At 33.4% G+C, this 27,532-nt stretch overlaps 1 long non-coding RNA gene across 1 annotated transcript in view; it reads right to left on the minus strand.

Moving 5' to 3' along the window:
- Positions 1 to 27,532, minus strand: part of LOC144251253 (uncharacterized) — a 114,333-nt gene that overhangs the window by 39,661 nt on the left and 47,140 nt on the right. Inside the window, exon 2 of the long non-coding RNA XR_013342654.1 lies at positions 12,289 to 12,399. This is a non-coding gene — a long non-coding RNA (uncharacterized LOC144251253). The remainder of the gene's footprint in view (positions 1 to 12,288; positions 12,400 to 27,532) is intronic.

Below are 27,532 nucleotides of genomic sequence, written 5' to 3' on the forward strand. Positions count from 1 at the left end.
GTGACATTATCTGTCACCTCAAAAGTAACATTATTGGTGCTTGTTTGGAAGGTAAGGAAATGAAGGTGAAAATTGATGTAAACAATTCCTTCAATAAATTTGGCTTTAAAATGAAAAGATTAATCCAGATGATTATGTATGACAATACATGTGATGCCCATGAAGCACTTAGAACACTGCATTATCTCAAGCAGTTTCCCGCTGTCTCTTCTCCCATTGATAGCTCTCAGTATACCATTACTCATTCCCAGCAAGTTCAAAAACAAGGCAAGAATGCCCATGATGCCTAATATTACCTTATTCTGGACATACTCCTTGATGAAACTGAATTAGAGAATGCATTCGAAACATCAAAAATAATACCTTATAAGAAATAAAACCACTAGAAGAAAAAAGTTACTGGCAAAACAAACTAGGAAAGAAATAATACTATATGCAGATGAGCTGATGGAATACCTGAAAAATCCAAGAAAATCAGTGATAAAATTTAAGTAGCAAAAGAATTCAGCAAGGTAGAATAGGAAATGAACATACAAAAATCAGTAATAGTCTGATCACAAATAATAATGAAGTATAGCATATAATGGATAAGTCTGATTTAAAGTATTAATGAAAAAAAAAGATACTTGGGAATAAAGAAATATTCAAACCCTACATAAAGGAAAACAAACATTCTTAAAAGACACAAAGGAAGGTGAGCAACTGAAAAAAAGTATCCTGTTTTGGGCTAGGACATATCAAAAGTAATATAATACATTTAAAAAATGTAATTTGAAAACAATAAAAAAATTAATGAGCTTTTATGGAGTAAGACTAATTGATACTGAAGTTAAAGTAGAACAGAAAAGTTCAAGAAAAATAACTTTCTACATATTGAAAAACTGAAACTAGGATGTGAGATGAAGGCACAAAAGGTGAAAAACTAAAGCAACCCAACTGCATTTCAAATTAATATCATATCCATACTCAAGGGATAAGAAAGAAATAATTAAACCAAGTAATATGAGTACAGCATTTGATTATATATACCCACAGAATGGAATGTGGTAATGAGAAAGAACTTCAAACAAATCTTGAACTATTTTTGGTAGAGATGTTTCTTAATAATGGTATGATAAGCCAATTTCAAATTCCATGATTAGATATCTAAATCTAATCATGGAAACACAACAGACAATCCCAAAACTATTTTAGATATATAATTGAGTTGAGCAAATAAATATATGGACTGATGTTTTTGAAAGCCAACTGTGAAAGAAGGGACAAATATGAAAAGGGAGAAGGCAAGAAATAATCCCATAGAGATGAACTGGAATTAGAAATACTGGTGTAAACTGATTCCTAAAATATCCATGTGCCTATGCATGTTTTTCAGTATGGATGTATACATGTACGTACGTACACACACATACATACACAAACACACAGCCTGCAATTCCTAGCCCTGTTCTCTAAAAATTACCTAAAAGCACACTCATACCAAGATCTTCATCTCCTAACATCATGCCTCCTTAAAGACAATCAGGGATCTCCAGAAAAATGAAAGTTTCCAGAGCTGAGAGAGAATAAATAAAAAAATAATCCTGCAACAAACTGTTTTACCAGAAAGAAAGTAAACAAATAGACAATCCTTCACAGTGTTTCACTTCACCTCACCAAACCTAGACAATTAGGGCACCAAAATAAGTACAGAAATGACCTATACACCAAGGGAGAGGGGCAATGAGCTCACATCAATGATAAAAGTAAGTAAATCTATCAGAATCATTTTTATTTACAATAAAATGCTCATGCAAACCGATGAATGTGAAAAGACGTCTGAAAATGGAAAATAAAGTTTGCAACCATTGAAGAGAAAACTGGGTTAGGCAAAAATCATCACTGTAGGCTAAATCTAGAAGGAAATTTTGGTGAGGGGCATATATGCATGGTATTAAAGCATTTCCTCATAGGCTGTTTATCAGTTGCAAGAGAAAAAAATGGTAACTAGATATCAATAACACCCTGACCCAGTGGTCACAATTAACATCAACAATGTGCCTCCCAATGTGACATCATTTATGTAGTTATGTGGCTGGAGTGCATAATCCAAATCTAATCACAGGGACACAACAGACATTCCCAAATGAAGACTAGTAGGTTGGTAGGTAGACATTCAGAAAATAGAAGGTTGTGTTAGTGAAAAATGTCAATGTTGGGTAAGAACCATTCCAAATATTAAAGACGACTAAACAGAAATGACAAACACAGACCCTAGATAGGATAAGTGAAGGGGGAAATGCTCTGAAGAATATCACGGGGTCACCTGAAAAAATAAACTGAAATATAGGCGATAGTTAAAATGTAAGTACTGTTATCAATGTTTTAATTTACTCTTAATCATGAAACAATATTCATTAGAGAATACCCTTATTCTTAGGAAATACACACTGAAGTATTTTTAGGAACAAAAGGCTATGATGTATGCAATCTCTGCTCAAATGTTTTAGGAAAAGTGTGCATGTGTATGTAGAGGGAGGAAGGGAGGACAAAGTAACCTAATGCCAAATAATAAAGTAGAATGTTAACTGTAGGTAAATCTGGGAAAAATCTATGTAACTCTTATTCTTACAACTCTTCCATAAATTTTAAATAACTTCTAATTAAAAGGTTCTTTTTAAGCCAGACATCTACTGTTTTTCCTATTCTATAATTCCCATGTTACAGTTGAAGAACACATAAGGCCTGGCAAGATGAAGCAACCAGGAGGTGAGCCCAATATGTCTTACTCCAGAGACTAGCACTAGTTTTAAGTATTCTGCATTTTTAATGAGTCTTCTTTTTCAGCTATAAGATTTCTGAGAATATTATCTTCTCAATCTTTCCTTTTGAAATTCTCTCACATAAATACTCTTTCCTCCATTTCCTTTAATCAGAGGTCCCTATCTCTATAGCTGTATCCCATCTGTGGCACTCCAGAATGTGGTATTCTGGCAACATTATGTACAACAAATCCCCAAGGAAAATCCTGTGTTCTAGATTCTGGCTTTCATATATTTATAGATATATAGTATACTCAACCCAATGAGCAACTAAAGGAGAGAACTATATATTTTTCACTATTTTTTTCCAAAGGCCAATGACAAAGCCTACACTAGCAGAGATTCAGGAAACATTTATTCAACTAAAATGTGCACCTTGTTCTATTGCTCATGGTCTTCCTCGTGGCAGAAAACTAGGAACTCACCCAGTTTATTCGATCCATTTATCCACCATATCTAACTAAAAACAGTTTAATATGTACTTTCTTTAAATACTTTCTAACTCGACAATATCTGCATATTTAATCCCGTAAGCACACAAAGGCTATAGCTAACTAGTACCTTATTTTTTTTTCTTGTACACCAGAATGCAAAGCTTCCTTTTTAAATTTGTTTTTAGATATACGTTAGAGTATATTTTGACATATTATACATACAGGGAGTATAACTTATTCTAATTAGGATCCCATTCTTGTGGTTGTACATAATGTGGAGTTTCACTGGTTGTGTAATCATACATGAACAAAGGAAAGTTATGTCCAATTCATTCTACTCTGGTCCCTATTCTCATCTCCCCTACTTCCCTTGATTCCCCTTTCTCTAATCTAGTATACTTTAATTCTTCCCTCTCCAACCCCCTTATTGTGTGTAACCATCCACATATCAGAACATTTGTTTTGGGGGGAACTGGCTTATTTCACATAGCTTGATAGTCTCCAGATCCATCCATTTACTGGTAAACGTCTTAAAGTCATTGTTTTTTATGGCTGAGTAATATTCCATTGGGTATATATAGCACATTCTCTTTATTCATTCATCTATTGAAGGACACCTAGATTGGTTCCACAACTTAGCTATTGTGAACTGAGCTGCTATAAATATCAATGTGGCTGCATTACTGTAGAATGCCGATTTTAAGGCCTTTGGTTATATACTGGCAAGTGGGATAAGTGGGTCAAATGGTGGTTCCATGCTAAGTTTTTTGAGGAATTTCCATACTTCTTTCCATAATGGTTGCACCAATTTGCAGTCCCACCAGCAATGTGCGAGTGTACCTTTTCCCCCCACATCCTCACTATCATTATTTGCATTCTTGAAAATTGCCATTCTGACTGGAGACAAAATCTCAGTATAGTTTTAATCTGCATTTCTTGAATTGCTACTGATGTTGAACATTTTTTCATATATTTGTTGACCACTTGTATTTCTTCTGTGAAGCATCTGATCAGTTCCTTTGCCCATTTATTCATTGAGTTATTTCTTTGGTGTTAAAGTTTTGAATTCTTTTATATATCCTGAAGATTAATGCTCTATCTGAGATGCAGGTAGCAAAGACTTTTTCCCACTGTGTAGACTCTCTTCACATTCTGGATTATTTCCTTTGGCATGAAGAAGCGTTATAGTTTGATGCCATCCCATTGATTTATTCTTGATTTTATTTCTTGCACTTTACGAGTCTTACTGAGGAATTCAGTTCCTGGGTCAACATGAGGGAAAGTTGGACCCACATTTTCTTCTAATAGACACAGGGTCTCTGGTCTTATGCCCAGGTCCTTGATCCATTTTGAATTTTGTCCAGGGTAAAAAACTGGATTTAAATTTCATTCTGCTACATATGGATTCCAGTTTTCCCAGCACTATTTGTTGAATATGTTTATGGTACCTTTGTCAAGTATCAGATAACTGTATGTGTGTGGGTTTCTCTATCTTCTGTTCCATTGGTCTTCCGTGTCTGTTTTGGTACCAATACCATGCCATTTTTGTTACAATAGCTCTGTAGTATAGTTTAAGGCCTGAGATCTTGATGCCTCCTGTTTCACTTTTCTTGTTAATGATTTCTCTGGCTATTCTGAGCCTCTTATTTTTCCAAATGAATTTCATGGCTGCTTTTTCTATTTCTATCAAGAACATCATTGGCATTTTAACAGGAATTGCATCAAATCTGTAGAACACTTTTGGTAGTACAGCCATTTTGACAATATTAATTCTGCCTCTCTAAGAACATAGGAGAACTTTCCATCTTCTAAGATCCCCTTCAATTTCTTTAGTGTTCTGCAGTTTTCACTGTAGAGGTTTTTTTTTTTTTTTTTTTTTTTTTAGGCTACTGAGAATAGGATACTTGTCCTAATTTCTCTTTCAGATGATTCATCATTGGTGTATAGGAACATAATTAATTTATGGGTGTGAATTTTATATCCTGCTATTTGCTGAATTTGCTTATGAATTCTAGAAGTTTTCTGGTGGAGTTTTTTTGGGGGTTTCTAAATATACAATCATATCAGCAAATAGGGATAGTTTGAGCTCTTCTTTTCCTATTTGTACCTCTTTTCTTTTGCCTAATTGCTTTGGCTAGAGTTTCAATGACCATGTTGAATAGATGTGATAAAAGAGGGCATCCCTGTCTTGTTCCAGGTTTTTTTAGAGGGAACACTTTCAGATTTTCTTTGTTTAGAATGATGTTGACCTTGGGTTTAACATATATAGTGTCTACAATGTTGAGGTATGTTCCTACTATCCCTAGTTGTGCTAGTGTTTTGAACATGAATGAATGCTTAATTATGTCAAATGCTTTTTCTACATCTATTGAGATGATCACAAGGATTTTTGTCTTTACATTTACTGATACGGTGAATTTCGTTTATACTGATTTCCATATGTTGAACCAAGCTTGCATCCCTGGGATAAACCCCACTAGATTGTAGTGCACTGTCTTTTAAATGTGTTTTTGTATATGATTTGCCAGGATATTAAGATTTTTTGCATCAATGTTCATCTAATATTCACCAGGATTATTAATCTGAAGTTTTCCTTCCTTGATGTGTCTTTGGTTTTGGTATCAAGGTGATACTAGTTTCACAGAATGAGTTTGGAAAGGTTCCCTCCTTTTCTGTTTCATGGAATAATTTGAAAAGATTGGCGTTAGTTCTTCATCATAGGACTGGTAAAAAATCAGCTCAGAATCCATCTGCTCCTGTGCTTTTCTTTGTTGGCAGGCTTTTTTTTTTTTTTTTGGGGGGGGGTAGTTGTAGATGGACAGCATGTCTATTTTATGTGGTGCTAAGGATCGAACCCAGTGCCTCACACTTGTCAGGCAAGTACTCTGCCGCTGAGCTGCGGCCCCAGTCCCTATTGGCAGGCTTTTGATAGTATCTAATTTCATTGCTTGAAATTGATCTGTTTAAATTTTCTCTGTCCTCCTGATTCAATTTGGGTAGGTTATATGTCTCTAGAAATCTGTTGATGTCTTCAAGATTTTCCATTTTATTAGAATATAAATTTTCAAGATAACTTCTGATTATCCTCTTTATTTCAATAGTGCCTGTGGTTTTATTTTCTTTTTAATCACAAATTTAGTACTTGGAATTTATTTCCCTTTGTCTCTTCATTGGCTTGGCTAAGAGTTTATCAATTTTATTTATTTTTCGAAGAACCAACTTTGTTTTGTTGATTTTAAATTCTTTTTTATTTGTTCTAATAAGTTATACTGTTTCATTTATTTTTAAACTTTATTTCAATTTCATTGATACCAGCTCTGATTTTAATTATTTCCTGTACCTATTGTCTTTGGTATTGATTTGTTTTTTCTCTAGGGCTTTGAGATTAATGTTAGCTTATTTATTTGGTAACTTTCTTTTCTTTTAATGAATGTACTGGTACCTTTCACCCTTAACAATATTAGTATGTTTCATGTGACAATTTCAAAACTTGTTCCCATCCCTTATTTTGATAAAAAATAACAATAAATTTAAAGAGAAGCCAGTTTATGTCCATGCTAAAGAAATAAACAATAAAGTTTGTTTTTGTTTTGTATTTTTACAGATCCTAAGGTCAAGTAAATATAAAAAATACTGAATTTAAAATAAGTTACACCAGGTTTTCAGATCTTTCAATATGTCAACGTATACTGTGATTTCCCCTCAGGAGAGCCAAGTATTCAGTACTTCACAAGCCTATTTTATCATGGGATGCTTTTTAGGGCATCTTCTAGGGACAATACACATAGAACACACTATGGAAATGCTTACTACACTAGTGTTGGCAGGAGAAATAAAAAAGTAAATACCTGCTTAACAGTATACCAGGGTAACATGAAGCTTTCCACAAAGAATCAGTATCTACTTTTTATTATAATTGCAATTGCTTAATGATAAAATGCCTATGAATTCTATATTAAATACCTGCCTACTCTTGGGTGCTACTAAAGTTCTGGTGGGAGTTTCCAGTGCTTCTTGTAATATCCGAACTATAAAGGACCAAATCCAATATCAGCCAAAAAAAAAAAAAAAAAAAAAAAAAACAATTAAAACATATATACACAAAAAGCAAATGAGAGGTCCAAATGAGAAGCATATGGCAGTGCTTCAAATATAAGAGGAAAGGAGGGGTAAGACAAGATAATACAAATCGAAGAAATGATTTACAGTAGAAGAGGTAGAGAGAGAAGAGGGGAGGGGAGGGGAGGGGAGGGGAGGGGGGATAGTAGAGAATAGGACAGACAGCAGAATACATCAGACACTAGAAAGACAATTTGTCAATCAATGGAAGGGTAACTGATGTGATACAGCAATCTGTATACGGGGTAAAATTGGGAGTTCATAACCCACTTGAATCAAATTGTGAAATATGATGTATTAAGAACTATGTAATGTTTTGAACGACCAACAATAAAAAAAATAAAAATTAAAATTAAAAAAAAAATTTTAATGTTTGTAAAAATTATCTGGAAATTTTGATAAAATGCAGATTCTGATACAGGAAGGTGTGAGACTGAACCCAAGATTCTCTATTTTTTTTGCAAGCTCTCAGGTACACCCAACACCAGTAATGTTGATCTACAGATGATACTTTGGATAGCTGAAGTATAGCACACATCAGGACAAAAAGTTGAGGTCTCTAACTCATCCAGAGACTATCTTTCAAAAAGCTTTCCAGAGATCTAATTCGCCAATCAAAAAAATAACTTTCAATCATTTGAAAAAATATACAACTGTGTAAGAAATTAAAGGTACTTCAATCACTATTATCTGTTAACACTTTTGAATTAGAAAAGGAAGTTTCCTGTAAGTATGATAAAAGTACATTTATATGAGTCAGATTTTTGTCTAAATTCTCATTCTACTTTTATTTCCAAATGCCCACACTGACAACACTGACAACACAGAAACTTTCAAGACACTCAGGCATTGTCTGCAATTTTACTGACTTACAAAGCTGCAATTGTAAACCCTGCCCCCAAGCCAAAGGACATGCATAAAGCCAGCATCTTTCTCAATGATTTACTGAAAGCAGCAGCTCATTTTAATAAAACCATCCCAAAACGTAAAATTGACTGAACCAACTGCTGTGTTGGGCATACCCAACAGCTGATTAAAATCATTCAAGATTTTTATTCTTACAGATTTCTTTTCAAGCTTTGAAAATTTTCTCCCATTCTATACTTTTATCTTGATAATGAAATCACTGAAATAAACAGACCTTTAAGTCAATAAAGGTTTAAAGTACAAAAGTAAGCCAATTTTAGAAAAAAAAAACTAATAAATTAGATCACATACAACTCAACAATGCATACACTAAAACTAATAACCACTTTTCTAGAATGTATTTGTGTAACAAAATTAGGAGTTTGAACTAACTTCTTTTGATGTCAAACACTATGTGGCTTTTTGACACCACACTGTCATTTAGCAAAGTATTAAATATTGTACATGATACATCATCCTCATTCCTTATCAAGGAAAACTTTGTAAAATTAGAAGCTATTTCTTATTAACTGGGTTTCTTGCATTAAATATTTTAATATTTTATTTCACTAAGAAAGACATTTCTTTGCATGTATATGATGGCAATATTTGACTTTTCATAACGAAGTAATGCTATATGATGGTAATATTTGACTTTTCACAATGAAGGACAAAAATAAGCCAACTGTTTAGATTCCTCTTCTTTATGTTGTGTCTTTGATCACTAACAATGCTGTGTGAACAGCCAACAGAAGGCTGACATTTTATAAAATATGCAGTGATAAATACTAATACTGTAGCATCTGGGAGCGATACATAAAATGCAGAAATACACCTAATAACTGTGATCTTAAATTACAAGTTACTAAAAGCTAAATTAAAAAAACAAACCTAAGAATTAAAAAATGGCAAGATTACAAAAGGGTGGAGTTTTTGTATTTTTATTTCTAAAAACAAAGTTTTAAAAATAATTTAGTAGTATTATGCTTTTCCTACTACTCTATAATGTAAAAGCCAGCAACCTTCTACATACAGGCTATCTGTACTACATACCTTTTAACAATCAAAAAAACATACTACAAAACTGGCATCAAAAGGCACTATATAAGCTTCACAGAAAACTTTCTCAAATACTTGAAATTGTCAAAACTGTAAAATAAAGCATAATATAGTACTTTTATGACAAAACAACAGTGACCATGACCAAATCAGTTTTTTAAACTAATAATCTAAACAAACATACTCTTAATAGTACCACCAATGCATCTTTCCAGTGACCATGACCAAATCAGTTTTTAAAACTAATAATCTAAACAAACATACTCTTAATAGTACCACCAATGCATCTTTCCACCATCTAAGCTTTAAAGTCATTGGTAAACCACAGCAAGTAAAATGGGATCAAATATGTTGAAATGATTTTAATTTTACCACTAAACATTTTAATAAAAGGAAGCAAGCAGGTAAGGCACACAGTAACAATAATCCAGGAACAATCACGTGAATTATTTCTGTAGCATTTGGGTTAATATCCCACCAATATTCACCAAAACCAGGGTCCAGCAATTGTGTTTTTGTAAATATATATGCAAAGATGAAATGAAAAGCTAAAAGTCATATTCAGAAAGACAGGAACTCTAAATTACACTCTGACTAAAGAAAATATACAACAGTTAAGTATGTGGGAAGCAATTGTCCTTGTGCTTATAATTAGCATGTGAATTTAGGGATTTCACTCTTTAATGCACACCCACCAGCCTGTTATTCTTACCATTGCTTTTCATGTCATTTAATGGAGTTGAATACTCTTTTCCCTCTCAGATTTACATCAATGCTATTTAATTTTTTTAAAGCTGTTATAATAGGTTAAACAGCAGTCTCAACATCACTCTTCATCTCCCACTGGACAAAGAATGGCATTACAGGACTGAGAATAGAGAAGGCATATTTACATTCATAATGTTCCTAACTGTAACATTTATGTAAATTATGATTTTACATTTGCAAATACAATAATTTTTAGTTTTACTGCATACTTTGCCCTTCTTTTAACATTAACTTTCTATAGTTCTAACAACCTCAAAAAAAATCATACCTATGAAATATGTGATGCTCTTCTAGCTACTAAAATAAATATTAAATCTAAAATAATAAGGTATCTGGGGCTGGGTTTGTGGCTCAGTGGCAGAGTACTCGTCTAGCACATGCGAGGCCCTGGGTTCAATCCTCAGCACCACATAAAAATAAAATAAAGGTACCGTGTCCAACTACTACTAAAAATTAATTTAAAAAATAAAGTATCTAATAATGTATGTACTTTTAGTCTTATTCTACTATGAAAGAGTTTTAGTATATTAATGAAGAAGTGCTAATCATTTGAGTTCAAGGAATCTTCCTTTAAAAATACTGTCATCATTTTTTAGTTATTTCATATAGATTTATATAACACAAACAATATTCATTTACTACCACTGTGTAAATGTGGAGAATATACTAATCATTCCATTATTTTGCCCACTGAATTCATCTAAGCATAGAATATATCAGTATTACATATATTTAGGAGAAGAGAATAATTTGACCACTGAAAAACTGTAATTTTAAAAATAATTTACCCTGTTGAAATTTATTTAAAACAAGAAAAATTATATATTCCAATGACAGCACAAAAGGGAAGTTATTTACTGGGTTTTGCTCATCAAAAAAGTTAATAAAAAAAAAATGTTCCTCAATTGTCACTAAACAGGTAAATGAAAGTAGGTATAGGACCTCTCTCTCCTTTCCAGAATATAAAGTTCATGAAAGCAGAGTCCATAGCTCTCTTAGGTCTTTATCAACGCTGCCTGAGTGCAGACAATCAATATTTATGGAAAAAGTGTTAGCATTTGTAATGAATTGTACTTAGCCTGAAAGAGATTCAAACGAATATAACATGGTACCTCCTCTTGTCCCTTAAAATCTAGTTAGCAGTGCAGGACCTCAACTCAAGTGAAAAATAAATAAAGTACCTTCTGAGTAACAAAAAAGGAAACAGGAATTCAGAAAATTAATAGTGGTGCACACCACTCAGAAATTTCAGAGGAGTTAGAAATAAAAAGTATGTGACCAATGGATGAGGAAAAAAAAAAAGAAATAAAAGGAGAAAAAATAGATGTACGTGAGGAAGAATATAGAAATACAGAAATGTGCTCAGTATATTGGGACCATCCTGACAAAAATGAGAACAATTTTTGGTTTGTTTTGTTTTTCTTTTTTTTACTAAAAAAGTCGGGGGGAAAGCCTACACAGTTGTAAGTTTTTCATCACTGACAAAATATGAAAGAAAAACAAAGGAGCAAAGATTTATCTTGGCTCTTGATTTCAATCTATGAGCCTTTGGCAAAACAGAGCATCATGGCAGGCAGGGCATGGTGAAGTAGAGTTGTTCACCTCACAGCAGCCAGGAATCAGGGTAGGGAGGTGCCGAGTTGAGATATATCCTTTCAGGGCATGCTACCAGTAACCTGCTCCTTCCAACTAGGTCTGCCTCTTAAAATTCCCATCAACCTTCTATAAATCTATGAATGAATTAATCCACTGATGAGGTCAGAGCCCTCATGATCCAATCACTTCCCAAGAGCCCCACCTCTGAACACTGCTGCGTTGGGATAAAGCCTTCAACATACGAGCCTTTGGGAAACATTCCATATCCAAACCATAACAGAAGTACATTAGGATAAATTTATGTGAGAACCTTAAATACAAAGTTGGAGATTACAAATTTTTATCTATGGACAAAGTGGGACCACTGACAGTTCCTATATAGGAAAATAAGGGGGTAAAAGCAATACTTTTAGGCAGATTAAACTGACAGCAATATATAAAACATATTTGATATCTTACAAAGATTTCTGAAGTATTTCAGGAACAGGGTTGTCAAAGGAGCAGGCTTTTGGAAATGGTACAGAACTGTCAAGGGCAAAAGCTAAAATCATATACTGACAAATCAGATATAATGGGTGAGAGAAAAGGAAAAAGTAAATTCCTACCTGTCAGATGAAGACCCTAAAGGATAATAGAAAAGAGGCTGGTGAAAACAGGTTAGGTAAAAGATGATGCCTTTGGTTCCAGACATTCACTGTGAGGAGAATCAAGATATCCTGAAATGGTAGGGAAAGGAGAAATGTTAACATGATACTAGAGGTACAGATTTTAGTGTGCTCTATGAAGATGTAATCAGTAAAAAACTTAAACCGATAATAGACACTGAAGCGTATGCTGTACTATTTAACAAATTCCACAAATACACTTGTGGAAATTAATTAAAATTAAATAAATGGGAATGACTGTCTTAAGATAGTTGCATTCCAGAAGGAATGACTTAAGACAGACACAATGCCCAGAGAGGAGCAGCACGCTTTAAAAAAATTTACCTAAGGTTGTTAAACAAGCAGGGTCTTAAGTGTATAAAGGAATCATAACTTTAAATTATTGGGTTTTTGGTTTTGTGGGTTTGTTTTTGTGTTGTTGGGTTCCCCTCAAGATTTTTCAAAGAGATTAGGATTTGTTAGGATACAAATGAGAGGGGGGAACTATCAGACTTTTAAGCTCCTAGCTCTATATTGTTCAGAGGTAGATAGAACATTTTTCTTTTAAAATATACTGATTCTGGACTGTATCCAAAGTTAATGTTCATTAAAGACTAAAAGAAAAACTGAATTTATATGTTTTTTATCCTGTATATTGAAAACATTTACTTGCCTCATTTTCTTCTCATCTATATTACCTCTCAGTACCACTTTCTCAAGGTTAGGTCAGTATGTATGTAAACTAAACATTACTTTGATATTTCCTAGTTTTAGTAAACTATTCCAGTGAGAAAAAGAATATACATTTTAAAATCTGATTTGAGCAAAATAAAAAGGAAAGTACCTACAGAAGAAGATAGAGATAAATCAGGAAAAGTAGCATGCTCCCTCCCCCAACTCTAGCATGGGCTTGGCACTAAGAAGAGCACCATAAACTTCAGGAAAAGAGACTCAGAACACCAGACATAAGTAAATGCAAACAAGGCTTTAAAAATTGTTTTCCAGAGTGCACTTCATCTGAAGAACCCTGAGAATAATTTAATTGTGTCAAAATTTAGGGATTCCAATGGAAAAGGGAAAACTGTATAAGGTCTGACATATAAAGAGAAGGCTCATTCATCAGTGTAAGCAGCACTTGTTCTGAAAAGCCAGTGAATGTATGCAATCTACATGGGTGTCTCACTCGACTAAAGATATTTAAGCTAATCAATAAGTCGAATATGTTCTTAAAAATGCTAAGTGGTTGTTTATGTGTGTTAAGATTTTCTGTGCGGCATACTAATGTACTTTTCCTGTATGATATGGTGAACTCGGGTAATGATCAATACGTGGTGTATCTGCTGCCCACATTTTCAATGACAGCAAATGGAGTGTAAAACTGGCACTGGAAATGATTAGAAAGAAATTCACTTTAGAGGTATGTAGCAATGGTTTTATGTTATAGATCACTTACTAAATCTAAACTCTTCTAGTTCATCATTAAATTAAGAACAATAGTACATTAAAAATTAGCAAGTATCAAATATCCATTTGGCTTATTGAAATAATAGTATTTAAAAAGCATACATTAGTCTTTTTATAGACTGTCCAAGGAATAGGCTAATCCATTTTAACACAAAGTACATTCTGTGCTTTGGGGAAAATTCCATATTATAAATTTAAGTTGAAGACAATACAGTTATTTGATTTTCAAATACACATAAAATACATGTTTTCTTCAATTAATAGTTAAATCTCCTCAGTAAAAAATTTCAAAAACATGAAACATTCAAGCACTTTATTAAAAGATAGCTGTATTAGTTAAATTATTTGTTTCTATCACAGATGCTTAAATAAATGCACTGCTTAATTTTCTTATACAAAATAAAATGTAAAGGAGGAAGAGTAAAAGCCTGACTTAATTATCTTTTTCACATGTAACTGTCTAAAGACAGTAAAGAAAAGCAGAAGAAATATTGACCCTACAACTTCAGGACTCACCTGTTACCTAGTCACTAAAAACTGAAGAACAAGTTTTGATGAGAAAAGAGTAAACGTATGATGAAAGCTATCATTCTATAAATTATGTGGCACCTGGTGTGGGTCCCACAACCAACCAGTCACCTTTACAGTAGGAGAAGAGAGAGGGACAAATAATTGCTGATACAGCACCTACATGGAGCCTCTACACAGTTAATATACACACATTGTCAGATCATACATTATTGATAAGACTACAGATGAGTGTTACAGAGGAGGAACTGTGATTCCCTGGTTCCCACCACTATCCATGAAGCAACTGGATCTGCAGCAATATCCAATTAGAGAACAAGAGCCCTTCCCCAAGACAAGAGCAAACAACATCAGTATCACTCTTAAGTAACTTAAGCCAATATCAACAGTGCCTGTGGAAACTCTGAAACCCTGATGAGGCTACCACTCCTATTGTCAGACTAATCAGAGAGGATGCACCCCACATACTCTGCTGTCTATGTCATATCTGCCTGAATTGCTACTTCCAAGACCTACCATGACAGTGGTTCTCTCCAATCACAATACAGTATGTTCTGTACCCCCCAAAAAATGAATTACAGTCAAAGAAGCTACAAGGAGATTACGTTATGGTGTCTAGTGGGAAACAAACAACATTACATAACAGACTGGTACCCCAACACACATTAGGAGAAAGCCAATTTCCAAGAAGGTTATCACATAAAAGCAAACACCCATCCAAACAGATGTGCATATAACTTAGAAACACAGAAATATGGAAAAAACCAAGTAATATGACAACTACTAAAGTTAAACTCTCTAGGACTAGATTCCAAAGACACTGAAGTGGATAAAATGTCAGATAAAATGTTAAAATAATAAGTTTTAAAGAAGCTCAATGCAATCTAAGAGATTAGACAGAGAAAGCTGAATGAAATATGCAAAACGGTATCTGAACAAGAAATTCAATAGAGAGATTCTCAAATAAAACCAAACAGAAATCTTGGAAATGAAAAGCGCAGTAAGTCAGACTTTAAAAATTCAGTTGAAGACCTCAACAACAAATGAGATCAAGTGGAAGAAAGACTATCAGAGCCTGAAGACAGCTATTTTGAAATATTACATAAAGAAAATGAAGAGAGTATTCAAAATATCTGGGACAGCATTAAAATATTAAACATCCATCTCATAAGTACACCAAAAAGAGAAGTAATAAAATTTAAGGGTATAGATAACTTATTCAATGAAAAAATAGCAGAAAAAATCCAAAACCTTGGGAAAGATATGGACATTCAAGAGTAAAAGGCATTTAGAACCACAAACAGATGTGACTACAAAAGATTCTCTCCATAATTTAAACTGTCAAAAAATATGTAGGACAAAAAAAAAAAAAAAAAAAAAAACCTGAAATTTGCAAGAAAGAAATGCCAGCAAGTCACATTTCCAAGCAAAACCTATTAACCTATCAGATTTTTCAAGCGAAGCAGTAGAGACTAGGTAGACATGGTGTATTTCAATTCCTGAAGGAAAATAAATATCAACAAACATAACCACAATTACCTACCAAAGGTATCATACATAAACAAAGAAAAAATAAAGACCTTCAAAGATAGGTATAAACTTTAGGAATTCATGTTCACTATTACAAAAGATGCTTAAATGAATATTACACTCAGAATAGAAAGATATTTACCATCATGAAAGCACAAGAAAGAATAAGTACAACTACACAAAAAATAGAAAAAAATCAAGCCATCATCAATACAATAAACTATCAAACCCCTAAGAGAAGAGGAAATAAGAGTATTTAAAACAATAAGAAAAATCAACAGAATGACAGGAATAAGTCCATACATCAAAAAACAAAAACAAAAACAAAAAAAAACCCACAAACGAAATGGTCTGCAGAATGGATTTTTAAAACAAGATCCGAAACATGCTGTTACAAGAAACTCATCTTACCTGTAAAAACATACACATACTGAAAAGGAAAACATGAAACATTATATTCTAAGCCAATGATATTCCAAAGCAAGCAGGAGTAGCTATATTTACACGCAACAAAATTAACTTAAAGACAAAAACTGCAAGGAGAGACAAAGAAGGTCACTGTACATTGATAAACAGAATACTGCATTAAGAAGATATAATGAGGGCTGGGGATGTGGCTCAAGCAGTAACGGTACTCGCCTGGCATGCGTGGGGCGCTGGGTTCAATCCTTAGCACCACATTAAAAAATAATAATAATTAAAAGTATTGTGTCCATCTATAACTAAAAATATTTTTAAAAAGATATAATGATTACAAATTCATATGCACTAAATATCAGAGTATTCAATTTTGTGAAACACACTCTACTAAACATAAAGAGACAGGTCCTAATACAATAACAGTGAAAGACTTCAATTTCTCAAATCAAATGAAAATGTAAACAATATCCCATTCTCACCAAGATAGATCTTCTATTAAAAACAAAAGTTAAATTACACTTCAAACCAAATACAGTGAACATTTACTGAGTATTCCATTCCATATCTGCAAGCAGAATATGCATTCTTTTCTTCAGTGTAGAAAACTTTTTCTATAATACACCATATGTTAGCCCACACATCAAGTCTTAAAGTCAAGAAACAAATGAAATGACATCCTTCATCTTTTCTGATCACAATGGAATGAAACCAGAAAACAAGAGAAATGTAGAAACACAGGTACAAACACATGGATATTGAAGAATGCACTTTTGAACGATTGGTGGGTCATTAAAAAAAATCAAACTTTTTAAAAATTTCTCAAATCAAATGAAAATGTAAACAATATAACAAAACCTATGGTCTACAGCAAAAGCAATTCTAAAAGCAAAGTTTAAAGCAATGAGTGCCTACATCAAAAAATCAATCTCACAACAATGCATTTTAAGGTCTTAGAAAAGAAAGAATAAGCAAACCCAAAATCAGTACACAGAAAGAAATAAGCCGAAATAAATGGAATAGGGACTAAAAGAACAATTTAAAGACTTGAAATTCGAGACGAAAAAGAAGAATTTATAACTGAAACCACAGAAATTCAAAAGATCATGAAGGGATATGCTGAAAAATGGCACGCTTTTTAAAAAGCTGGAAAAAAAATCAACAAGAAATGGATGTATTTCCAGACTCATATGACCTACCAAAATTGAACCAAAAGGATACAGAAAACCTAACTACACCAATAACAAGTAATGGGACTTAATCAGTACTAAGTAAATGATCTCCCAATAAAGAAAAATCCCAGGTCTTCACTTCTGAATTTTACCAAGCTTTTAAAGAATAATATCAATGCTTCTCAAACTGTACCAAAAACCTGAAAAGAGAGAACTCATCCAAACTCATTCTATGAAGCCAGTATTACCCTGCTACCAGAACCTGACAAAGATGACATACACACATAAAAAAGAAAACTATAACCTAATACAAAAAAAAAAAAAAACCAACAAAATACTATCAAATAGAATTCAACAGCACATTAAAAAGACAGTATACCATGATCAAGTGGGTTTTCATTCCAGGGATGCAAGAATGGTTCAACATACATAATTCAATAAATAAAATAGAGCACATAAATAGAACCAAGGATAAAAATCAAACAATCACCTTGATAGATGCAGAAAAGGCATTTGGTAAAATTCAACATTCCTATATGATAAAAGCCATAATAAATCAGGCACAAAAGGACCATGTCTCAACATAATAAAGGTTATATATGACAAACCCATAGCCAACATCATACTTGATGGGGGAAAAACAGAAAGCATTTTCTCTAAAATCAGGAATAAGAAAAGGGTTCTCACTCCCACCACTCCCATTCAATATAGTACTAGAAATTTAAGCAATTGAAGAAATAAAAGGTATGGAAATGGGAAAAGACGAAGTCAAATTATCCCTGTTTGTAAAAGATATGATTCTATACATGGAAAAACAGACTCCAACAAGAGACTAATAGAACTGATAAACAAGTTCAGTAAAATAAGAGGATATAAAAACAACACTCAAAAACCAATAGTTTTTCTATACACCAATAATGAACTGAGAAATAAATAAGGAAAATACAGGAATCACACACACACACACACAAAAAAAAAAAACCTAAGAATAAACCTAAATAAGGATGTAAAAGATCTCTACAGTCAAAATTATAAAACCTTAAAGAAGTTGAAGAAGAAATACTAAAAGGTAGAACGACCTCCCATGTTCACGGATTGGGAGAGAAAATTGTTAAAGTGTCCATACAATCCAAAGCAATCTACAGATTCAATGCAATCCCCACTGAAATATCAATAACATTCCTTATAAAAGTAGAAAAACAAAACCTAGAATTCATATGTAAGCATAAAAGTCCTTGAATAGATAAAACAATCCTAAGCAAGAAAAACTGAAGTGGGAAATATCATAACACCCGATTTCAACACATACTACAGAACCATATTAACAAAAACTTCATGGTATTGGCATTAAAAACAGACACAGACTAATGAAACAGAACACAGGACCCAGAAATAAATCTGCACATCTTCAGCCAACTGATTCTCAATAAAGGTGCCAAAAATATTCACTGGAGAAAGGACAGCCTCTTCAACAAATGGTGCTGGAAAACTGAATAGCCACATGCAGAGGACTGAAACTCAACCCCTATCTCTCCCCCTTTACAAAAGACAACTCAACCTAGGTCAAAGATCTCAGGGTACATTCAAGGTACATCCTAAAACTCTTGAAAATTCTAGAGGAAAATAGGGGAAATACTTCAAGAAAATACCAATGTGCAGGCAACAATTTCCTAGAGAAGACTCCAAAAGCACAGGAAACAAAGCAAGAATTGACATATGTATTACACAAACTTTAAAAGCTTCTGCAACAGCAAAGGAAACAATCAATAGAATGAAGACTAAACCTAAAGAATGGGAGAAAAATCTTTGCCAGCTCTCCATCTGACAGAGGATTAACACCCAGAATACACAAAGAATTGTAGATTGAGGGTACAGTTCAGCTTGTATGAGGTCCTGAGTCTGATACCCTGAGTCTGATACACACACACACACACACACAAAAAAAAAAAAAAAAAAAAACACTTAAAACTTCAGGAAAATAGTAAACTAGTTTTAAAATGAACATATAACATGGACAGACATTTCTCAAAATAAATGAAAACAGTTAATATATGAAAACATGCTCAATATCCTTAGCCATCTGGGAAAGGCAAATCACAACTACATTGAGATTTCCATCTCATCCCAATTAGAATGGCTATTATCAAAATATAATAATAACTGCTCCTGTGAATGTAGAGAAAAAGGAACCCTTGTACACTGTTGGTAAGAATTTCAATTAATACAGGCAATACTGAAAACAGTATGGAGGTTTCTCAAAAAATTAAAAATAGAACTACCATATGATTCAGTTATCCCTCTCCTGGGTATAAATCTGAAAGAAACAAAGCTAGCATACCAAAGAGTCACCTGCATACCCATGTTCACTATGGCACTATTCACCATAGCTAAAATATGGGATTAGCCTAGCTGCCCATTAACAGATGAATGGATTTAAAAAAAAAAAAAATCACACACACACGGAGTATTATTCAGCATAAAGAAGAATGGAATCCTATAATTTCTGGGAAAATGAATGGAACTTGAGGACATCAAATTAAGGCCATTAAATTTAACAATGTAGAAGTCACTGGTGACTATGACAAGAGTGGATTCAGGGTAGTGGTAGAGACTTTTACCCCTACAGTGGTGAACTTAAGAGAGACCACAAAAACAATCAGAAATATCAAGGAGAGTCAATTCCTCCGAGAACATCTTAATACCAAAAAGGAGAGAGAACTGGGTTAAAGACAACAGATTTTTTTAAAAATGGCAAAAAATACTATATGGGTGTACTTATGATAAAGATCAAGTGATTAGGGGATAATTAATGAAGCAGGAAAGAAATGTTGTAACTCCCCTATGAGATGCTTTTTTTTTATTTTTATCCCCCCTGAACTGAGGGAGAGACTAAAAGGTTGAATAACATGATGAAGTTTACAAAAATAAATATAAAAAAAAAACTGAAAGACTATCTATACCCCATGTACTACACCAAAAGTAAATACTCTATACAAAAACACTTTCTACATATTAATACAAAAATTTTAAAAATAGATCATTACCCTACTGGGGGGTGAACAAACTACATAAACAACCACCAAAATTCTGAAACAGGATATTTGACAAGTTGCGCAAAGAAATACAAATGAGTTAATATTCCCCTAATTGTCAAAGTTCAAAAACACTGACAATAGGGAGCCAGGCAAAATGGCAGACATCTGTAATCCCAGCTGAGAAAGGAATTTTGCAAGTGCAAGGCTAGCTGATGCAAATTAGTGAGATCCTTACCAACTTAGTGAAACCCTGTCTCAAAAAACAAAAAAGACTGAGGATGTAATTCAGTGATAAAGTACAACTGGGTTAAATCCCCAGTACAAAATATGACAATATCCAGCAGATGCCCGAGTCTGGTGATTTGAATGTTATCATGTAGCACTCAGGAAGGACAAACTAAAGCATCTTATTGCAAGGCGATTTAGAAATATGATTGAAAGCTGGCTGTGATGGCATACACCTGTAATCCCAGCAGCTTGGGAGGCTGAGGCAGAAGGATCAGAGAAGGTAGCCTCATCAACTTAGCAAAACTGTAAGCAACCTATTGAAACCCTGTCTTAAAAAAAAAAAATTAAAAGGGCTGGGGATGTGGTTCAGTGGTTAAGCACACTTGAGTTCAATCCCTACTACCAAAAAAATGAAAAAGAAATATGACTGAAAATTATAAATGCATTTAATCTTTAACAAATGATTTTACTTTTAGAATTTACCTTGAAAAGCTAACTACACAAAAATAAGAACAGTGATCCTACTAGCAACATTGCTTATTGGAAACAACCTATATAATTCATTTTTAGGAAACTAATTTAACAAATTATTAAGCTATCACTCAGAATAATTTCCAATACTTTATAATTGCTGACACAAGAACATCTAGGATATGCAATACCTTTTTTTTAATATTTTTACTTGTAGATGGACACAATACCTTTATTTTATTTATTTATCTTTATGTGGTGCTGAGAATCATACCCAGTGCTACAGCCCTAGCCCCCTTTTACTTTTTTTAGCCTCCTTTTATTTTTTTTAATACTTTTTTATACTACTGATATTTTCTACAAAGGCTTATGGATCATGTTTTTAACAGCTCTATTGAGATATAATACAATACAGTACCATCCATTTGAAGTGTAGAATTTGATATTTACATTATATAGTTGCTCAAGCATAACCACAATAAATTTTTGAACATTTAAATACCTCACCCCTAAAATTATCACAAGTCCCCATGCCCTAGCAACCTTTAATCTATCTTCTATATCTATAAATTTTCCTATACTAAACACTTCATATAAAAGAAATCATACAATATGTGGCTTTTGTGACTGGCTTCTGTAACTGTATTTTTATTGGCCATTTCTCAAAGTTAAAATCCTTATTCTCTGTGGAAGCAGGTGTGATAGACTTAGGAAAAGACTGACTCATAACCACTTGAAACTATCAGATTAGAGTGCAGGCAGTGGTGTTAAGTATAAATTTCACCATCTTTACTTTTGTACCTTTTGTGATAGTATAGATAACTAGAAGTAGTATTTTCAAATAACTATATATAATAACAATATTTCATTTTACACATCTTAATTCTGGAGAGCAATTTTCACATTATGATTGGATTTTTACTAATTACTTATACAATGATACTATAGCAGTATCAACATGACTAAGTCATAAAACAGAACTCTGAAGAAAAAACTCAGTTATGAAAGAATATCTATACTAATAAAAAAATTAACAAATGTTAGCAAGAACGTAGAATAACAGGAACCCTCATACATTGCTGGACGCAGCATATAATATGATGCAGCCAGTGTGGAAGACAATTTGGCAGTTTCTTAAAAAAGTGAACCATGACTTTTTAATCAAATGATCTAGAAATCCCACTCCTAGGTATTTAACCACAGGAAATGAAGAGACATTACAAAGACCTGATTACAAACATTCTTGATAGATTCAATCATAATAGCCCTACATTGGAAAAAACCTAAATAACTATGGAATTAATTGACAAATGATGAATGCATTGATAAAATGTACTAAAACTATAATGATGTTTACCAACAAAAATTAATTCTAGATCCATTTTGCTCAGAAAAAAAGCCAGACAAAACAAACCAAATATTGTACTATTTCATTTATATGAAATATAAATGAAAAGGTAAAGTTATGAACAGAAAAAAAAATTAATGGTCACCTTCGGTAGGTGGTGGGAATTAATTAATTAATCTAATTTTGTTTAAGAGATCATAATGATGAAAATATTCTACAACTGATTCATGATGGCTGTACAACTTGTTAGTCCAAAAAAAAAAAAAGAATCATACATGTGAAAAGGTGAATTATACCTCAGTGAAAGATATAATGTATTCCCCATCCCTCAAAGAAAACTTTAACTTTCTAAATATAAATTTATAGGAGGTTTGTCAAAAAATGAACTGTGGTGAGTTGTAAAGTTTTCTATCAGAATATATCCAAAAAAGGAGTAGGGGTCATAATTTTTTCATGATAAGAGCATCTGGGTACATTAAGAAGGCCATCAAACTATTGGCACATTTACCTACCTAAGATAGGTACCATCTCTTAATATGGACTACATCAAATCTTAGACATTAGAGAAAACAGTATAGAACACTTGGTAATAATCACAAGCTCTGTTTCAGAAATGGCAAGTAGGTTTTACACTAAAACTTCTGGTTATCTTAAGTTGAAGAAATTATGAAACCACCTTATGGCTAAGCAAGAAAGCACACCATGACCTGATATCTACAACTATCAGAGAAAGGGATGCATATGAGCTACTTACCTTCTTCTACACTCGGCTGAAAGCAGTTTAGATAACAGCTCTCTTCTTTACCACAACAGAGAAAAGCAAAGGTGAGGTAGTTTCAGAGAAGTACAATACAGAGGGCCCAGGGTATAAGGATTGCATCCATTATAATAACAATAAATATCAAACTCGACATTTCCATAGGCAAGTCTCTCCTGACCCCCTTGGACTTCATACAGTCCAAACATTGTTATCAAATCAGGAGGCATTGGTGCAGATAAGGTAGACAAGCTATCATTTAAAACAAAATCAATTCAAGAAAAAATAAGCCAGAATTGGTTTATTGGGATTAAGGTAACTATCAAAACTGCTCCATGCAGGTGCAATGGTATACACCTCTAATCCCAGCTACTGGGGAGGGAGGAAAATCACAAACTCCAGGCCTGCCAGGGTAACTCAGTGAGAACCTTGCTCAAAATGAAAAGTAAAAAGGGTTGGGATATATAGCTCAGTGATAGTACCCTGGGCTCAATCTCTAGAACATTAAAAAGAAAAAAAATTAAAAACCTGCTCCAAAGATATTTTTAAAGAATGAACTAATGATAGGAATCTCAAATTCAGCCAATTATTCCACCAAAAATATCAAAATATATCAATTCCACTTTAAAGTGGACCTCTCTTAAAGTGAGGCCTTAGGTTGGAGATGGACAATGTTATGAAAAAAAAAAAAACACTGCAAAAGAAAACAATGCCTAAGAATAAAACAATTTAATCACTAGGCATTGTAAGATTTTCCCATTGGAAAAAAAATTAACAGCTATTAGTTATCAAAGACTAGTGCTCATTTGATTCTGTCATTCCAACCTGGGGGGGGGGGGGGATCGTAAGTCTTTCTTTAAAGCATTGATCCAACATCCTTTTGTGAAGCAAAAAGCATATCTTAGGTAGAATATTTTCATAAAGAACAAACTATAGGATGCTTATTTACCAGACTTTCTTTGGTAGCACACCCTTCTGAGGAAGTTTCCCTTGCCAAGCTGGGGGAGGGGGGTGGATAATAGAGTTCTATTATTTCTATACTTGAAATAATGCTAATTCAATTAATTAGGTATTAAGCCCATACTAGTGAGATTCTATTAAATAAAATACTCCTGTTAGCCAGAGTATTCTGCCAGGAATTTTTAAATTTTGAATCAATCCCTGACCTAAGAACCAATGATGCAATCCCATGTCCATATTTTTTCATCCTTACCCTTTCATCTACTCAACTACCTTAATTATTAAAAATTTTCAGAAGCATGTATATGAAATCATCATATATGCAATAATAAACTTCACACAAATATGTATTGTTTTAAAAAATCCATCTAGGAAGACAGTGTGCTTTAAAGCCAAGTTTTTCTGGAATAGATTATTATTCAGGACTCCAGGGGTCCAGTGAATTAGCCCATTACTTTTTTGTTTGTTTTTTGGTACTGGAGATTGAACTCAGAGGGACTTGACCATCTAGCCACATCCCCAGCCCTATTTTGTATTTTATTTAGAGACAGGGTCTTGCCAAGTTGCTTAGGGCCTAGCCAAGTTCCTGAAGTTGACTTTGAACTGGCGGTCCTCTTGCCTCAGCCTCCCAAGCAGCTGGGACTACAGGCATGTGCCACTGTACTTTTTAAGAATGCAAAATCATATCATCGATTCCAGACAATCCCAAAAAGTATTCACAAAAAAATACACAAACCACATTCTGTGCACCTGTAGATGGTGGCTATTGGCTTCATGGAGGCAGTTTGCACAATGGTTAAGAATATGTGTTCTAGAGTCAAAATCCTGGGTTTGATCTTGGCTTCAGGGTTTTAGGAAAATTTGACCTCCTGAGCCTCAGCTACTTAATCTGTTAAAGGAGAGCCAACTTAAAATGTACTTGGGAAGATTAAATTATATCTGCAAAAAGTGCAGAAGTGCTCCCTCTTTCAGTATTAGTTGCTACCTACTTTTCTCCACCTCCTCCTCTTCTCTCTGATGTAGCAAGGCCACCTATATAACATTTCTTGGCATCTGCTTCCCAGAGCATCTTTTCCTCCCTACACAGTATGCTGGAATATTTTATTTGCGGCTGGCTCTGACTTTATGTTAATTGTGCTTTTTGTTTCCTGCAAAAATGCAGTGCCTTACTATTGCTGTATTTAGAATTGTAAATTTCAAAATCTATAAATAAAAAATTAAAATAAATAATTTTACAGGAAGCCAGTCCTGATTATAAATGCAGACTAATGGCTTTTCCCCTACACAAAAATAAAAAGAAATGATTTGAAAAAGCCCCAAATCTGTTACTTCCCACAGTATTACATGATATTTCTTTTTTTATTCCTTTAAAAATCAGGTAATACTAATTATTGACCAAGATCTGAATGAGTATGTACAGATGTGGGGTTTGTGAAAATCCCACAAACTACATCAATTTGGTTAACCAAGTCTTAAAAACCTTTTAAACTTTTATTTTCCCAGTACTTAGGCTCACAACACTCTTTCAAAGGTATTTTCTCATTTAATTAGAGCCAAGTACCTTAAGGTGACCACTGTATTCTAGGCATGGTGTTCCTCAGACCTCCAGGAGGCACTATTCACAACAGATTTGAAGTGAAGCAACATGCAGTTTAGTCAATAGCACTATGTGAGACAGTATATATTGTCAAGTTTATGACATTATCCTCACAGACCACATAAAGTAAAGAGTAATTCTTACTGCCACTAATTTATAGATGAGAAAAAGATATTAAAACAAATGAGTTGCTCAAGATCATAGAGTTAGTAACTGGCAGTGCTAAGACAAATCTCAGTGTTCCAATCTGCTTCAAGTTTAAACCAAAATGAATTTTTATGTCTTATACAATACCTTTTAAAATAAAGCCTACATTCCTCATGTAAAATTAAAAATACTTTCTTCTACTCAGCATTAATGATTCCTTTAGAAACAAAAATCTGCAAATATTAAGTAAAAATTTTTAGTGATTTTAGTTACCCATGAGCATTCTTAAATACTTACGATTTCTTAAGCACTTAAACATGGGAGGAAAAGGTAACCTTCCCCTCATTCCAACCAACTGTACAGGGGCATTTCTCCAAAGAGTTACTTACAGGCTACTCAAATTTACTCTTTCTAAGCTTGCATTATTTTAATGCAACCTGAATTTTACATTTTATATATAAATCCAGCAAACATAGTCTTCAGTATTTATCATTCATTCAAAAAATATTTATCACCAGGCACTATTCCAAAAATTAAGGAGAACTATTGATGTCAATAAGCTTAGTTTGGTTGTGGTGCTTGCCACTGTAGACCAATATCTTCACTCTTAAGTATAATAATGGTTTTCCACATATGTACAATGGCATTGCAGAGATTTAGAAAGGCTACATGTGGTTCTACCTTCAAATACATGGCAGGTGACTTGTTATTTAATAAAATATAAAGTTGGTTCTGTGGTTCACTTGCAACTAGAGATTCTTTAATAGCTAAAACCCATCTGAAATATAGTGTATATGAAAAAAGGACAAACTTTAGGAACACTGTATAATTTGTATCAAACATCTTGGGACAACATCGCCTTGTTTTTGTAAAATCATTCTGTAACAGATCTTCTCATTTTAATTGGAACATCATCAATGATCTTTGAATTCTTCCATATGCTAGTGTACCAACTACAATAGAAGCCAATTAACATCTCTACATAAATTATAAAACTTGGGCATCTCTAAAAGGTAATTGGGAGAATAAGATAACAGTGGTCAACAACAAATACTGGGAAATTTTTACTGAAAGAGGAGTCTATCCTGGACTTCATACAAGAAACCACATACTTCATTTTAATAGCAGAGCACTTTCATAGTAACACAGGATAAAATGTGAGAACATTGGATTTCCAGAACCACAAGACCTAACTTTTTATTTTGAAATTTTATATTTCTAAGAGAATGGTAATATACTATATAATTCCCACATACCCTTCTCAACTAGGTTCCTCTAATATTAACACCATATTTAACTGTTACAGAGTTACTAAAACCACAAAGTTAACCTTGCTTTCCACTATAACTGCAAATCTTATATTATCATTTGTACCACCACCACCATTTTTTTTTCCAAGCCACGTTACCTTTTACTGTAATGTCTCCTTAGTCTGCTCAAACCTGTGGCCAAGTACTTTCTTTAATGACCTTGGCACTTTTAAAAAGTACTGATTAGTTACTTCACAGAATGTGTCTCAATAGGGGTCTATCCATTTTCTCATGATGAAAC

This window comes from Urocitellus parryii, assembly GCF_045843805.1.
Source record: "Urocitellus parryii isolate mUroPar1 chromosome 10 unlocalized genomic scaffold, mUroPar1.hap1 SUPER_10_unloc_3, whole genome shotgun sequence".
NCBI classification, from domain to species: Eukaryota; Metazoa; Chordata; class Mammalia; order Rodentia; family Sciuridae; genus Urocitellus; species Urocitellus parryii.